Here is a 15,174-nt window from a genome sequence, read left to right as displayed (position 1 = left end):
ATTTTTGTTTTTATACGAAAGTAAATCTCATGAATTATTAAAAGTCATGCAACAAAAGTTGTTGTTTACGATGTTAGTAACCTATATTACTGTGAGGTTAATAGTATTTTACAAATAACCCCGTATAGACAGTTTTTTTGTGATGGGACGAACAAGTCGTCTGCCTGATGGTAAGCTGCACGCCATGTCCATAGCAGTTGCAGTGCCACTCAGAGCTTTAAATTGCAAAGATCTGAGAGGCACTGCTACTGCGCCCGTCACCCTGAGACATAAGTTGACAAGTCCCATGTGTCTGCAATTTCAACAGCACCCTTACCCTTCAAAACCGGAACGCAGTAATGCTGACATTACTGCTTGGCGGCAGAAATAAAGTAAGGGTAATACCCTGTATAAAGAAAGGTTAGGGTAATACCCTGGACGAGCTCTTTCACAAGGAGCTCTACTGCTATTAAATTCGGGTAATAAAATTACGGGCTGCGGAGGAGTATCCTAATACTAATCACCGATAATCTAAGCCGGATTGTAAAACATAGTGACGACCTCTACTAAAATTAGCAGATCATAAAAATAATCCAAGCTCGAGTTGTCATTCAGTCGCTAAATTTACTGTGTCATAAAAACTATACTACAGTCATTGCGTTATGTTCTCTAAATCGTAACCTATATGCGGGAGACATTTTCTTAATTCGCGATATTTTAGAAACCCATTAATATAAATAACTTTTGCTTAGCGGAATAGTTTCAAATAGCGAAAATAATTCCACACTAAATGTTTGAACATGAAGAATGAAGAACATGCATACCATCTATCATGCCTGTCTCCCATCTGGGTAGGCAATGACTTTGGACTTCCACTTTTTACGTTCCAGACGTAACTACTTCGCTTCCCCCACACCCATTAGTATTTTTATTCACGCCTGTTTATTTTTATTACTTTTGACTTAGCCGTGGTTGAGACATAGTATAATAAGATAAGCAGTGTAAGGGAGTCACCAAACTTATTAACGCGGAATCGTCTTGATGCGATCGTGTTTAACTATACTTGTCGCATTAAGCCGATTCGCCGTTAACGCGGCCGTTCGCGCGCTGTCGAGCTAGTTGTTTCTAACGAAGGCCCAGTAGTGAGATTCACATAATAAAACCGTTACGATATCGTAGCGATTTAGTCGTTGAACTGCTTTTTCGTATACACGTGTGACAGTCGAACTTCAAGGAGTCCAATTTTAAAGTAGTTGGATCCAAATGACGTTTAGCGTATTCTGGTATATAAATCGAACTTAAACCGATTCTAAACGACAAGTCATACGTATTCTGCTAAAATTTTGACAGTTCTTTCAATAGACTTTCGACGACTAAACGTCAAATTTCACAATCCAAGATGTCGTCTCACGTGCCATTCTTTATAGAATTAAAGCGTTTGTTTAAAAAATGAAATGAAATAGTAGACGTGTTAATTGTTGTGTTTATAGTTGTTAGAACAAGATTGCCTCAAATTCAGAATTGTTCAGCATTTGATTTCTATTCCATAATCATACTCCCATAATCGACATACAAATCCGCGATCCTGGCATAAAAATATCAATATGTAAGTATTGCAAGCAATTGACAAAGGTTCATAAGGTTACCTCAATATTGTACCAATTCCTTAATTTCTTTAAATTATATTGCCTTTTTCAACCTGTTGCAAAAGGCAATATAATTAAAATGATAATGTGACAACCCTACATTCCGAGCAACAACGGTTCGGTATCATAATAACTATAACTTCAAAATTACCTGATCACGTATACTCATTGACTTGCCGAACACGTAAGTAGCCCAACTACTACTACTAGTTTTAACCGACTTCAGAAAAGGAGGAGGTTCTCAATTCGACTGTATGTTACTCAATTACACCGGCATTTGTGAACCAACTTTGGAGAGAGGAGGGTACTTCAGTATTAGTCCCATTTAAGTTTGAAGAAAATATTCCACTTCTAAGGGTGGCCATAGGGGATGAATCCGGTTTCGCGCACTTACTGTTAACCGATTTCAATAAAAGTTGGCAAACTGTAAATGTATTAGCACGAACTTTTGTGGTCGGGTTTTTTCGCTCTCATGCAATCCGCGCCCTATATATAGTGGTAACCCTGCAGGCTGAAATTGCACCTTATTGTACTATTATTGAGATATATATTCCCATTTCTATTACTCTACTATGACCCATCTTTCCACATGACCAAACTATCAAAGCATTCCTTTTTCTATTATGACCACCACATCATCATTCACGCCACATCACTCTAATCGAACTGAAATGGAGGAAGACATTCTTAACCCTTAGTTACTCGGATGGGGTCCTCGCTGACCTCAATTTATTAGGAAGATTTCTAGTAAACACTCGTATCGTATTGTATCGTATCGTAGATAATTGAAATTGTTTTGAAATATTTGCAAAGATTAGAAAGACTTTAGCGTAAAAATCTATTGAAAAGTTTTATTTTACATAATATAAGCCGTCCTTTGACGTCCTATTTGTCACTAAAATATCATATTTAGCGCGAATTAGATAGTTCCGATAAACCGAATTATTATTTTATAGCGCGTAAGGTAAGTTAACACCGTGTGAGTAATTAAGGGTTAACGCAGTACAATGGGATAAGAAACGTAATATAACAATAGAAACAGATAGAGTACAGGTACTTAAACTACAAAATAAGGACATCGCCATACGTTTAATTGCGCGTGTGCGATTACGGGCAGACTATTTTAAAACGTCGTCCTGTGTAACTTAGAACACACAGTTACGCTACTTATGCATTGTACACGATCGTAGAAATTCTAAAGATTATTGTCCTTATATTACCAAGCAACGGGACGAACAAGTCGTGCACCTGGTGGTAAGCGACACGGCAGTCCATGGCGGTTCCAGTGCCACTCAGAGCTTTAAAGACTTACGGATCTAAAGGGCACTGCCACTGCGCCTGTCACATCATATGCCTGTATCTTCACCAGCACCCTTATACCCTTTAAAATCATCATCAGCTTATACGCATCCACTGCTGGACCTAAGCCTCCCCTAGAGCACGCCAACTTTCCCGGTCTTGTGCCACCCGCATCCAGTTACTGTCGGCCACCTTGCTCAGGTCGTCCGTCCATTTTGCCGCAGGGCGTCCCACACTATGTTTTCCTTGACGTGGTCACCGTTCCAGAACAAGTCTGCTCTATCGGCGACCAACCCTCTTGCAGACATGCCCGGCCCATTGCCACTTAAGCTTACTGATTTTGCGAGCTATGTCGATCACTTTAGTTCTCTGACGCATGACCTCGTTAGGGATTCGGTCCATCAGAGAAACCCCAAGCATAGCTCGCTCCATCGCACGCTGAGCGATCTTGAATTTGTGGACGAGGCCTGTTGTTAATGTCCACGTCTCGCTGCGTAGGATATAACTGGTAGAATGCACTGGTTAAATGCCTTAGTTTTTAGGCTTTGTGAGATTAACGACCTAAAGATGTGGCTAAGCTTCCCAAATGCCGCCCAGTCCAAACGAAATCTCCTGTGGGTTTCCTTCTCGAAGTTGTGTTTGCCAAGCTGGATATTTTGGCCAAGGTAGACGTAATTGTGCACAATCTCAAGAGTAGCCCCACCTACGGTTACAGGTCCCGAGGTCACATGTACGTTGAACATAACTTTCATTTTGTCCAGGTTCATAGTGAGACCTACTCGCTGTGAAGAATCGTTTAAGCTGTTCAGCATCTCGCCGAGTTCTTGCAGAGATTCCGCCATAATAACAATATCATTCGCAAATCAAAGGTGTGAGATGTACTGCCCGTTGATGTTGATGCCCGTCCCTCCCAAGCATCTTGAAGACATACTCCAACGCGTTAGCGAACAGTTTCGGAGAGATGACGTTTCCCAGTCTCACTCCACGAAGCAGTTGAATTGATCTTGTGCTCTGTCTTTGGACTTGGACGATCATCGTGGCTACAGCGCAAAGACTTCTCGGCGCCTAGATGGAACGGCAGTCAATCTGACATCTCCGCGAGGAGTCCAGAACAGGCCAGATTTCGATGATGCCGAAGGCTTTTTCGTAATCCACATACGCTAGGCACAAAGATTGGTTATATTCTTCGATCTTCTGAATAATTTGTCTCAAGATGTGTATGTGGTCTATAGTACTGAAGCCTTTTCGAAATCCAGCCTGCTGCGGCGGCTGCAAATCATCGAACTTTCGGGCAAGACAATTCGTGATAATCCTTGAAAACAGCTTATATACTTGACTCAGGAGCGAGATGGGTCGATAGTTTTTCAAAAGGCTCTTGTCCCCCTTTTTGAAAAACAGGGCCACCACGCTCCCGCTCCATGTCACCGGTATAGCGCTAGTGTTAAAAACGGAGTTGAAAAACTTGGCTAGCTCCTTTAATAAGATATTCCCGCCAGCCTTAATGAGCTCTGGCGTTACTCCGTCCTCTCCCGGGTATTTGTTGTTTTTAAGCTGTCCGAGTGCTATCCTAATGTCACCCATGTCGATGTCGGGAAGCTCATCCGAATGGTAGTGAGTTAATTGCTATTAACTGATAAATCGAAATAGGCATGCTTCTAAATAAAAGTCCTTGTAAAGCGTTAGTGTTGGGCTATGTTTATATATTCGAGTACCACGGCGCAATATTCCTTTCCACAAAAATTACTGCGTAAAAAAAATGCGGAAGTAATTTTTCCCCATATTTTGTGCTAAAACCACTCATTTATTCATATCACATCGATGGCATAAACTGCAATGCTTGCCATTAGGTGAAAGGATTTGCCAATCGGTGTAAGGTACTTGTTGATTGTTGCCCAGGATGCGCCAGACGTATAGAGGGTCTACTCTTCTTCTCGTTCGACATTCCGTCCGAAACAATTACCGTCAAATAAGTAATACACGACCACGTCAAAAGGCAATGTCAAGTATGAAACTTCATTCGCATCATGCGCTTTTTAATTTAGTCGAGTTTTACTTATTTGACTGTAATTGTTTCGGACGAATGTCGGACAGAGAACGGGAGTAGATCCCAGGAAAGGTATGGAACGTCATCCGGAGAAGCGCCTCTCGTACACTCCGCTAAAACTACAAAAACCGTATAAACCATTTATTTACCACACACAGAAATACGAACTGGGGCCTTACCATGAACTAGTGATGAAAGAGACTCAGTCTCTTAAGGCCTTTTAAAAAACCTCGACTAATTTTCAACGCCTCACAACTTTTCAACATAATTCAATTTAACTACACCGCTGCCACGATAAACATCGAATATTAATAATTATATCTGTCGAAATTATTAATAACATTTAATAGATTAATAAAAAAATATGGTATGACTATGACTACCTACATAAGGTACGACTAATTTAAATGTAATGAACAATAATAATATTATTAAAAAATATGTACATACCAGACAATAGTCTCAATTACACTTACGCTGGCTCGCTGTCTGCTCTGTCTCTAAACAAATAAGAAGAAAGAAAAAAACATTCAATTCAATTCAAATCACAATTAAAATAACATTCTTCCTAACTAAATTGGCAACACTGGGCTGTTAGCTCTTTATAACGCTACATATCCTTTTTTTTGATGACGGGGAGAAATCTTCCAAAGATACCCGGTGTACCTGGGGGGAAACGCCGGTTCCTGAGCCGGATTCACAGGCTCCGGGATCTCTAACGACTGTCACCGGTGCTTCTTAGGCTCAACTCACACTGACGCAGAGTCGAAGCGTCGCGGCGCGTCAAGTTTTTCGCCTATAGCATATTCATCAATATTTCCCCATTATTAAGGTACAAACGACACGCGTCGACGCTTGGTTGCAGTCGAGTGAGGCTTTATAGTTGGAAAACAGGACGCGACGCGACGCTTCGAACGCCAGTGTAATTTGAGCCTTACGCACTTCGAATTGTTAGGTTCCTCGCGGGCTCACGGTCCCTGCCATGTTCGGCACGGCATAGCGCAACCACCACACTTTGCCGTCTTCCCGTCGCTTTAACGGACTACCAAAGCCCCCACTCTGGGCGTCTGCGACCTCGAGTTCACCTTTTAGTCGTCTTGTACGACAGACAGGTGATACCGTAGCCTTATTCTTAAGCCCAGTGCTACAGGCCTAAACGCTAGATAACCTAATCTAACCGCACGGAGCGAGTTTATGGACGAAATCTTGATCATTACAGACGTTATCAATCTGAACAGTCTCAAATTGAACTTCTGGTTAACCTTTTCAATTAAAGTCCAGTTTAAAACCGTCCTCCTGATAATAGTGTGTCACAGATAAAACTTATCATTCAATTCATTATTACGGTCATTGTAAAGTGATCTCCATTTTTATGCTTTATTTTATATACACTGATAGTAATTTCGAAGTGATGGTTTTGATCAAAAACAACATTCATTAACTATTCTTATAGTATTTGTATGGTAAATCATCATTACTGTAGCCTAAATCATTTTTGATAATGAATTAATAAACAATATATTCTATAGACCTTATCAACTTTATCAACTTTTCAACCTTATCCCTTCCTCTCCTTTCCTTTCCTTTCCATCAACGGACCACCCGTGCCGGACTGCGTTGCCACAGTTGGACGGTCAGTTCAATACCGTCCCGCACTAAAAAGTTTGGCAATTCGTTTTTATGCCGAACCATCAAATTGTGGAACCAACTCCCGGCGCATGTATTCCCTCCCCTCTATAACATCGGGTCCTTCAAACGTAGTGTGAAGAAGCATTTGGCCAGACCGGCAAAATGATAGTGACGGAGTGAAGATATTTGTGTTTTCCATCCGTTACTCTCATCTCTGGACTGTATTCGCACTTTCCATCAGGCACGGTGCAGTCATTTTGCCGAGTCGCAATAAAAAAAAAAAAAAAATAGAAAACTGAAACTGAAAAACAGCGGTAAAAAGGCGAACTAAATGTCCTTTCAATTTACGATACACACAAAAATGGTGTAGTAGCTACGAGAGTACTACTTGTTATAGAACTAGGTCTTATTAGGTGTTCTAATTGTAATAGCTGCGATTCCGTCAGCGCAAACAAGTTAAAAACGCAAGTCATAATGTATTTATACACTTATAAGTGAGTTTCGGGTAATTTGCTTAATCGATCATTATTGATACGGATCGGTCATTATGAATAATTACAAAGAACAACAGCGACAATAAGACATTTATTACTTTGACCGTAATGTATGTAAATACATTATGACTTGCTTGATTTTCATAAATCGAGGCTTAAGTGAATTTATTACACGGACCTGGCAGTATGAATAATTCCCTACTTTTCACGGGCGTTAACCTAACTACAACACTTCAGATAATTCGTTTTATTATTTTGATCAAGACATGTTGGTCGTTATTTATACTGACTGAGAAAAATATTAATAATGAAGTTTTTACAACATTGCTCATTACGTGCGGACATTATTACTACTGGCCGGCCATTATTCATCAAATTTCTCGGAACGTATATAATATACATAAACTTCGCAAAGGTCATTATCAAATTTTAAATGTCTATAAGTAGATGACTGTTTAACCTTTACAGTGACAAAAAATTTCAACCGTGTGTTAATGTTCGTGATACGAGCCAGCGTTAATACATTAGAGATAAGTTCTAGATATCGCGAGATAAGGGAGATAAGAGCCCACCTAGCGTTCAGCCTCGATATCTTCTTACGACGGGTCACAGGTATGACAGAATGAGATAACTTGTAGTTTTCGTAACTAATGCGTCTTTATTGGTTCCATTTAAATTTGAAGAAAATATTCCACCTCTAAGGGCGGCAAACTAAAGGATTAATCTGGTTTCGTAATTCCAATAAAAAACCGATAAGCAAATGTTTGAGGTCTTTTTTTAGTAAAAAACTTATAATTATTCGGATTAAAAATCGTATATTTGTTTTTTCAAACTTAGAGCTGAAACCGTGTAGATCATTTGCTTTAAAACATATTCAATTTTAAAATACATGTAAGTACTTCCTTAAACAAAGAATTCATGTAAATAAATATTAGACAACATATGTAATATGTAACATATATAATCCCAATGTAAGTAGCTAAAGCACTTGTGTTATGAAAATCGGAAACGTCGGTACCACGAACTTCCATACCCGAGACAATATAGAAAAAATTCTGTTTTTTTTTAAGTTTTTTTTTTAAGTTAAAAGTTTTCTGCCACACTCGACCACAGAGGCCGTCAGTAACCGTGTAATAGTCAAATTCGTTCTTCAAATTTATTATTTCAATCTATTGTTTTGGAATCTCGCTGAGAAATAGAGTGGAGTACATATTGTAGTAAGAAACGCAATTGCGGCTTCCTACTTGTTTTGTACAAGTAATTTTCGTGACTGCACGAAAAATGTTTGGAGTTAGAAAAACATTTGTGTTTATATTTTTCATTGGGTTCTGTTTAATGCATACCGACTTTTTTGCGATCAAGACATTTTCAAATCAAGATTGAAATTAGATTTTTTTCACAACATTAATGAGCTCTCAGTTCGTTTTTCATAGTGAGGCCTCTTATGTGCTATAGTAAAGTCTATACATAAAGTCAGCCGTGACTGTGGGATCTGAACAGAGCCCAAAAGGTTGGTAAGTTAAAAAAAAAACAAATGTACGCGATTTAAGTTCCGAGACGTAGTTTAATGTCTAATATACTTACCTAACAATGAATTAGTAATTGCTTCATTTATCATTGATTCAGGAAACATTAGATATAAGTCATTGTAACAAAAAATCTGATTCTGATCTTTATAAGAAATGAATCCATTTGTTTCGGTTAAAATCGCGTATATTAGTTATAAACGAACCAACGTTCGGATCATTTGCAGGTCCCATGGTCCATGTAAAGAGCCCAAAGCGTTAGTTTGTTTGAAAAAGCAAATTTACATGATTTAGATCCGAAAAAAAATATCTTCCTTTCTTAAAAACTCGATCTGATATTTATTTTTCCCCGCCATAGTATTCGTTACTTATTTCTGTAGCGGTAGTGGTTTTTATAAAGTTTTTTTTAATAATCCGTAATATACCTAAATAAGTCCGCAACACCAGGTTTTCCTAGTGCAGGGCTGACTGTATAGCATTATTATTATTATTATTATTATCATCATCATCATCATCATCATCATACATCATCATCACCGTCACCGTCATCATTATCATCATCATTATTAAAATAAATTTTGTCTAATTTATGTGTATAGGTATATGATTTGCATTTTATTGTTTAATTAATCTTTTGTTTATGATTTAATAATCACCTGTATAACGACGCAGTCGGTGCCCTCACTTAGGTGTCCACTATTTGTATAGCACTTACACTTTAACAGCACGTGAAGCTTGACACTTGAGACTTAAATCCTACTCTATGCCGCTTACGTTAAACACGATCCAAAACACAAAGTGTCAAGCTTGATGTGCTCTTGACTGTACAATTAGCGGATACCTAAGTGAGGGCACCGACCCTACTTTTTACCAGAAATACAGGATTCTCCTAGTTAAGGTACATGTGTTATATTTTACATTGATTTGCATAATTAGTCTTTAGTTATTCCTTTGTACAAAAAGTTATTCAATAAACAATTTTATTTATTTAGAAAAGCATTTCTTATTTTGGCCCTACCGGGAATCGAACGCGGAACCTCCTTAACCAGCGCCCACATTATAAACCGTTGGGACACCGAGGTCGTAGTTTTTTCTAGCTCACGCATAAAGCTGTGGTTATCTAATAATGTACCAAAAACGTATATTTTTGAGTTACCTACACAATGTTATGAGGAACCAGAGATTATAGCCTCGTCTTAAAATAGTTGGGCAATTTATGACGTGTGTGCTCTAATAGAGGATGCAATTTGCCACCTGACGTCTTAATGTTGTTTTGCATACGTATTACTATTGTAACTATTTTAAAACCATATTGTGAGTTAGACAGCAGCAAATTTTTATTTCATAGGTTAAATTACACTCGGAATCGTCACATTAATTAAGCTATGCTATTATATATATATTGAGCTATGCAGGCATGAACCAAACGGAATGTGTTTCGCGTTAAAGCGATCGCAATTGAAATTCGTACAAAGACCTAAATCTAAGACCTACTGCTTTAATTGCAGTAGACCCCGTTGTGAAAGAGTTTGTCTAGGGAAGTTTGCTACGTTATCTATTTCTGCTGTCAAGCAGTAACGTGAGCATGGGACTTTTCAACTTATAACTCAGGATGACGGGCGCAATGGCAGTGTCCCTCAAATCTTTAAGATATAAAGTTCTGTGCACTGCAACTGTTATGGATACGCGGGTCGCTTACCACCAGGCGCATGACTTGTTCGTCAAACACTTGGTATCATAAAAAAGACCTCAATACTACCACATATCGGTACTAATATGTTTTGAAAGGTCAGAGGCAGCGGGAATGGAAATTCGTTTTATGGAAAATGAACACGATTGTGTTTCAAGGCATTGAATTTTGCTTATTTGTCCTTTTTGAATAATTCTGTCCATCGTGGCTTGACTTTTACGTTGACGTTTTGTTTACATGAGAATGACTAATTATTGTTTGAGTTGTGTGTGAAGGAAATAAACTTATTATTATTATTACTTAGTAATCGCAATCTACATCGGACTAATATCTCTCCGTATATTTGCTATCGTTACTCATTCATAAGTCAGATTCCTCTGAGAAGAATGAGTGTGAAACCATAGTTCCTCCGTATAAATAAACTTTTGTATAATAAAAAGTAATATTTAACGGGATACTTGTAAAAACCACAAAATAATGAATAGTTTTTAAAAGGACTGGCCAGTTATTTTTAAACGATTCTTTTTTAAAGTTTCTCATTTATTTGAACTGATTTCTTTTTAATATGTATTTTACGCGATTACTCTGACATTTGTGAACCGATTTTGATGATTTTTTCAATGTTGGAAAAAGGGTACCTCAGTAGTATTCCCATTCAAATTTGCAGTAAATATTCCACCTCTAAGGGGCAAATTAAGGGATTCATCCGGTTTATTGGATTTCACCAACTTCCGTTAACGTTAGCGTAATTCCACAAATTTTTGAGGGCGGTAGTATTTATGCAAAAGTTATTATTATACTTTTTTGAAAAAAAAAAAAAAACAATATGGACTGTAATTTTTTTCGTTCGTTTATGAATTACCTGATTTTGCAATCTTGTAAATATCGAAAATATTCATTTAAAACATTGACTTACAAATAAATGGACGACGGATCTAATACAAAAACCACGAAGAAAATGTCCCAAGTCAACCTATTCGAAATTTAAATTGTTATGTCATCGCAGTATCGCGCTGTCCGTAGAACAAATGAAGACTAATAAAGCGGAGTGTCGCGCTCTGTATACGATTTTAGCGCCTTACAAGTGCGGACACTTTTTAGCGCGGACCCGACGTCCATATAATTGTAAGTCAATGATTTAAAAGGTTTTTTTATATATTGAGCTTTGATTTAAACGACGTTAAAGACTATTACAAATTTTAAAATTTTCTACTGTTTCGTGTTTGCCCAAAATAAAAAATAAAAATGCATTTTATTTCTATTCTAATTTTTTATATTGGGATAAGCGGTATTTGTACTAATGTTATTTGTATAAGAATATTGCTCCGGGCGGCGTCGTGGTGAATGTTCACTGATCCCACGGCGCCGGCGTCGTGGTGAATGTTCACTGATCCCACGGCGCCGACTCAACCGGCGAGAGGGAAACCCGGGGGGGTTTTAATGGGGTAGGCCCTCCAGTCTGGAGGGCGAGTCCCCACATAACACCTGAGTCTCCCTGGGCTCAGGGAGTATCCATAAAGATTTCACCCCCGTCAAAAAAAAAAGTATAAGAATATTGCTACCGCTATGTCAGTTCAGTATCTGTAGAACTTCTTGCGAAAGAGTTTGTCCAGGGAAGTACTGCAACCTTACCTATTTCTGCCGCTAAGTAATACGAGCATTACTGCGTTCCAATTTTGAAGGGTAAGGGTACTGGTAAAATTTACAGGCTTGTTAACTTATGTCTCAGGGTGAGCACAGTGGCAGTGCCCCTCAGATCTTTGCGATTCAAACCTTTGAGTGGCACTGTAACTGCTATGGACAGGCGTGTCGCTTACCACCAGACGCACGACTTGCTCGTTCCGTCACTTGGTAACTTAAAAAAAGGTACTGAAACTTTGGCCGTGGTCAGTAAATAAAATGTGTACCTTCAATGACTTTTGACGTCATAATAGCAAATGATTTCTTCTATTATGTCAACTAATCGTCACTAATTGAATTGAGTGGTACGCGAAGAACCGCATAGATAAGCAAAACCAATTTCGCAAAGAAAGCGAAAGGATACCGCCGACCTGTAGGTCTAGCACCACAGATTTTTTTTTTAATTGCTATTTGTTTTAAATTTTTTAGTAGTGATACGAATTTTGAATTAAATAATGCATTATTAAATAGCTGATGCTAACAAACAGAAACTTTAACGTTGAATAAATTATGAAATTTTGTTTTAAACCAACAATGGAACTATACAAAAAAAAATACAAGAAGACTGGATAGAAAAGCCCTAATTTCACAAATACGTCCATATTTGTTATATGTATACCCCTTCCAAAAACATATTATCTATATACAATTAGTAATTTTATATTTAAATTATGAAACCGTGATCAATAAAATTTTACGTTCTATTATTTATTTTTCCTTTTCTTTTTAAGGTAACCACTGAATTTTCCAAACTCGATTCAGTGCGTATTTTTCCTTCAAATTTAACTTTTCGAAGAAATGTATTAAACCTTTGCCTTTTCCTAAGGCAAATAAATTAAAAAACAAAAACAAATCTGATTCCACCGAACTGTGTCGAAATTTCATTTCATTCTATAATTTAAAATAAAATAGAAAAATTATGTCACGATTTAAAAAACAACGAGTGTATAATCAAGTGGCGAGACGAACAAGTCGTGCGCCTGATGGTATGCTACACGCCTGTCCAAAACAGTTGCAGTGCCACTCAGAGTTTCAAATCGCAAAGATCTGGTGAAATTACAGGCACATGGGACTTGTCCATTGTTGTGTTGCAACCGTTATGGACAGCGTAGCTTACCACCAGGTGCACGATTTGTTCCTCCCGTCACTTGATATTATGAAAAAGGGGCACTGCCACTGTGCTCATCACCCTGAGACATAAGTTGACAAGTCCCATGGTGCTTGTAATTTCACCATCATCCTTACCCTTCCAAACTGGAACACAGTAATGCTGACATTATTGCTTGGCGGCAGAAATAGGTAAGGTTTCTGGACGAACTCTTTCATAAGGAGCTTTACTGCTACCGAAAGTATTGTATATATAACTTCTGGGGACCGATGAAATATATTACCAGTGAAGATGTTGGACTATGACCTAAGACCACAGCATTACGATATTTGGGGAAATTACAGGCATTTGGGACTTATCAACTTATGTGTCAGGGTGACGGGCGCAGGTTTAGTACCGCTCAAGTGTTTTAAATTTAAAGCTCTGAGTGGCGCTACAACTTCTATAGACAGGCGTGTCGCTTATCACCATGTGCGCGGGTTGTTCGTCCCGTCACTATCATAAAAAACAATTAAATTAAATAAAAAATATTGTATAAGGAAAAAGTAGCGTACGGGTGAAATTTTCCAAGAAATATAAATACATTTTACTTAATGATCCCCTCTACGATCGCGAAATACATGGAATTTTTAATATTTTTTTTCTATTTATTTTGGTACAAACAGTCATAACGAAATTAATGAATACGGAAAAACCATAAATAACCAGTACAGAATATTATACTTAAGTAAATAGTCACAACACAAGCTAAAATGTATAGGAAAAAACAACACCAAACCAAAACTATTCGTTTTTGAACCAAAAACGAATAATTAAACCTTAGATGCTTAAACAAATTTGTATATAAAACTAAAGAAAAACTTTATCGACGACTTTATTTATCCGGAATGTGAACTCGCGACCCCAGGCTTCGCATATAGATTCTGCCCGCTAATGTGTGTTTGTATTTATTCAACAAAAATGTAAAGCTGACATCTGATATTAATTCGCGATTTCAAACTAGGATCAACACCCTTTAACCCATAACATCCTAGAGACAAATGATTCAAAATAGTTTGGTAAAATAAAATTTGTTTTATACTTTTTTAATAAAGGTATTTCTTGAAATGGTATATAAATACACAGCAGCTCATTAGAGGGACGCATTACGGGTAAAAATCTTCAAGACGTTTCAAGGTCACTTTAAATATTCAAAATAAAACAAGCAAGTTTGTCATATGAACCATCTGGCGACTATAATTTGTCCATATGTACTTCAGTGGATAACATAAATTTGTTCAACAGCGATTTCAAATAACAATGTTTTATGTTTCCGTCGGCACTGAAATTAGTGGCGAAGTGTGAGCGCTTTGATTTGCAGCCTGTATTTATTACTTAGACGAATCAATGCGAACATATTTCAATGAGAACATTTTGATGTTTTAAATTGATTCTACAGTCTGGTAGGAAAATAGATGAGATTTCTAACAGGCCAGTATTTTGAAGCTAAATTAAATTAGGTACTATTTTGTGCGATATAATAAATTAAAGGATAGCGACATCCATTTCTGTCTATTACTGTGGAAAGATAATTGACAATAGACTGAGCTGTGGTCACCGCGCTTAGCACTATAGCCGCTTGATAACAAGGTTAATCTTCAACTATAAAAGCGGTCATTATTATATACGTATATAAAATAGTAGCAGTAGAGCTCGTTGTCAACAAGTTCGTTCAGGAAAGTACTGCCACCTTACCTATTTCTGTAGACGACGGGCAGTAATGTGCGCATTACTGTGTTCCGGTTTTTAAGGGTTAAAGGTGGTGGTGAAATTACAGGCACACAGGACTTTTCACTTCTGTCTCAGGTTGCCGGGTACAGTGGTAGAGTCCTCGGATCTTTGCGATTTAAATATCTGAGTGGCACTGCTATGGACAGGCTTGTTGCTTACCACCAGACGCACGACTTATTCGTCTCGTCACTATGTATCGTAAAAAAAGTTTCGGGTTCGATCTAATCTATTTAAGAAACTTTATGTGTTTGTGTTTTCGTACTTTCTAATTTCGTTATTTCGGTACTCCATATAGCAGTGCTCGACGAT

General features: G+C 37.8%; 1 protein-coding gene across 1 annotated transcript in view; it reads left to right on the top strand.

Moving 5' to 3' along the window:
• LOC113231013 (high affinity cAMP-specific and IBMX-insensitive 3',5'-cyclic phosphodiesterase 8) overlaps positions 1–15,174 on the top strand; it is a 448,718-nt gene that overhangs the window by 25,366 nt on the left and 408,178 nt on the right. The gene's annotated exons all lie outside the window — the stretch shown is intronic.

Source organism: Hyposmocoma kahamanoa, unplaced genomic scaffold (assembly GCF_003589595.1).
Source record: "Hyposmocoma kahamanoa isolate Upper Pololo Valley unplaced genomic scaffold, ASM358959v1 64, whole genome shotgun sequence".
Taxonomy (NCBI): Eukaryota; Metazoa; Arthropoda; class Insecta; order Lepidoptera; family Cosmopterigidae; genus Hyposmocoma; species Hyposmocoma kahamanoa.
This window is presented reverse-complemented; position numbering and strand designations above follow the sequence as displayed.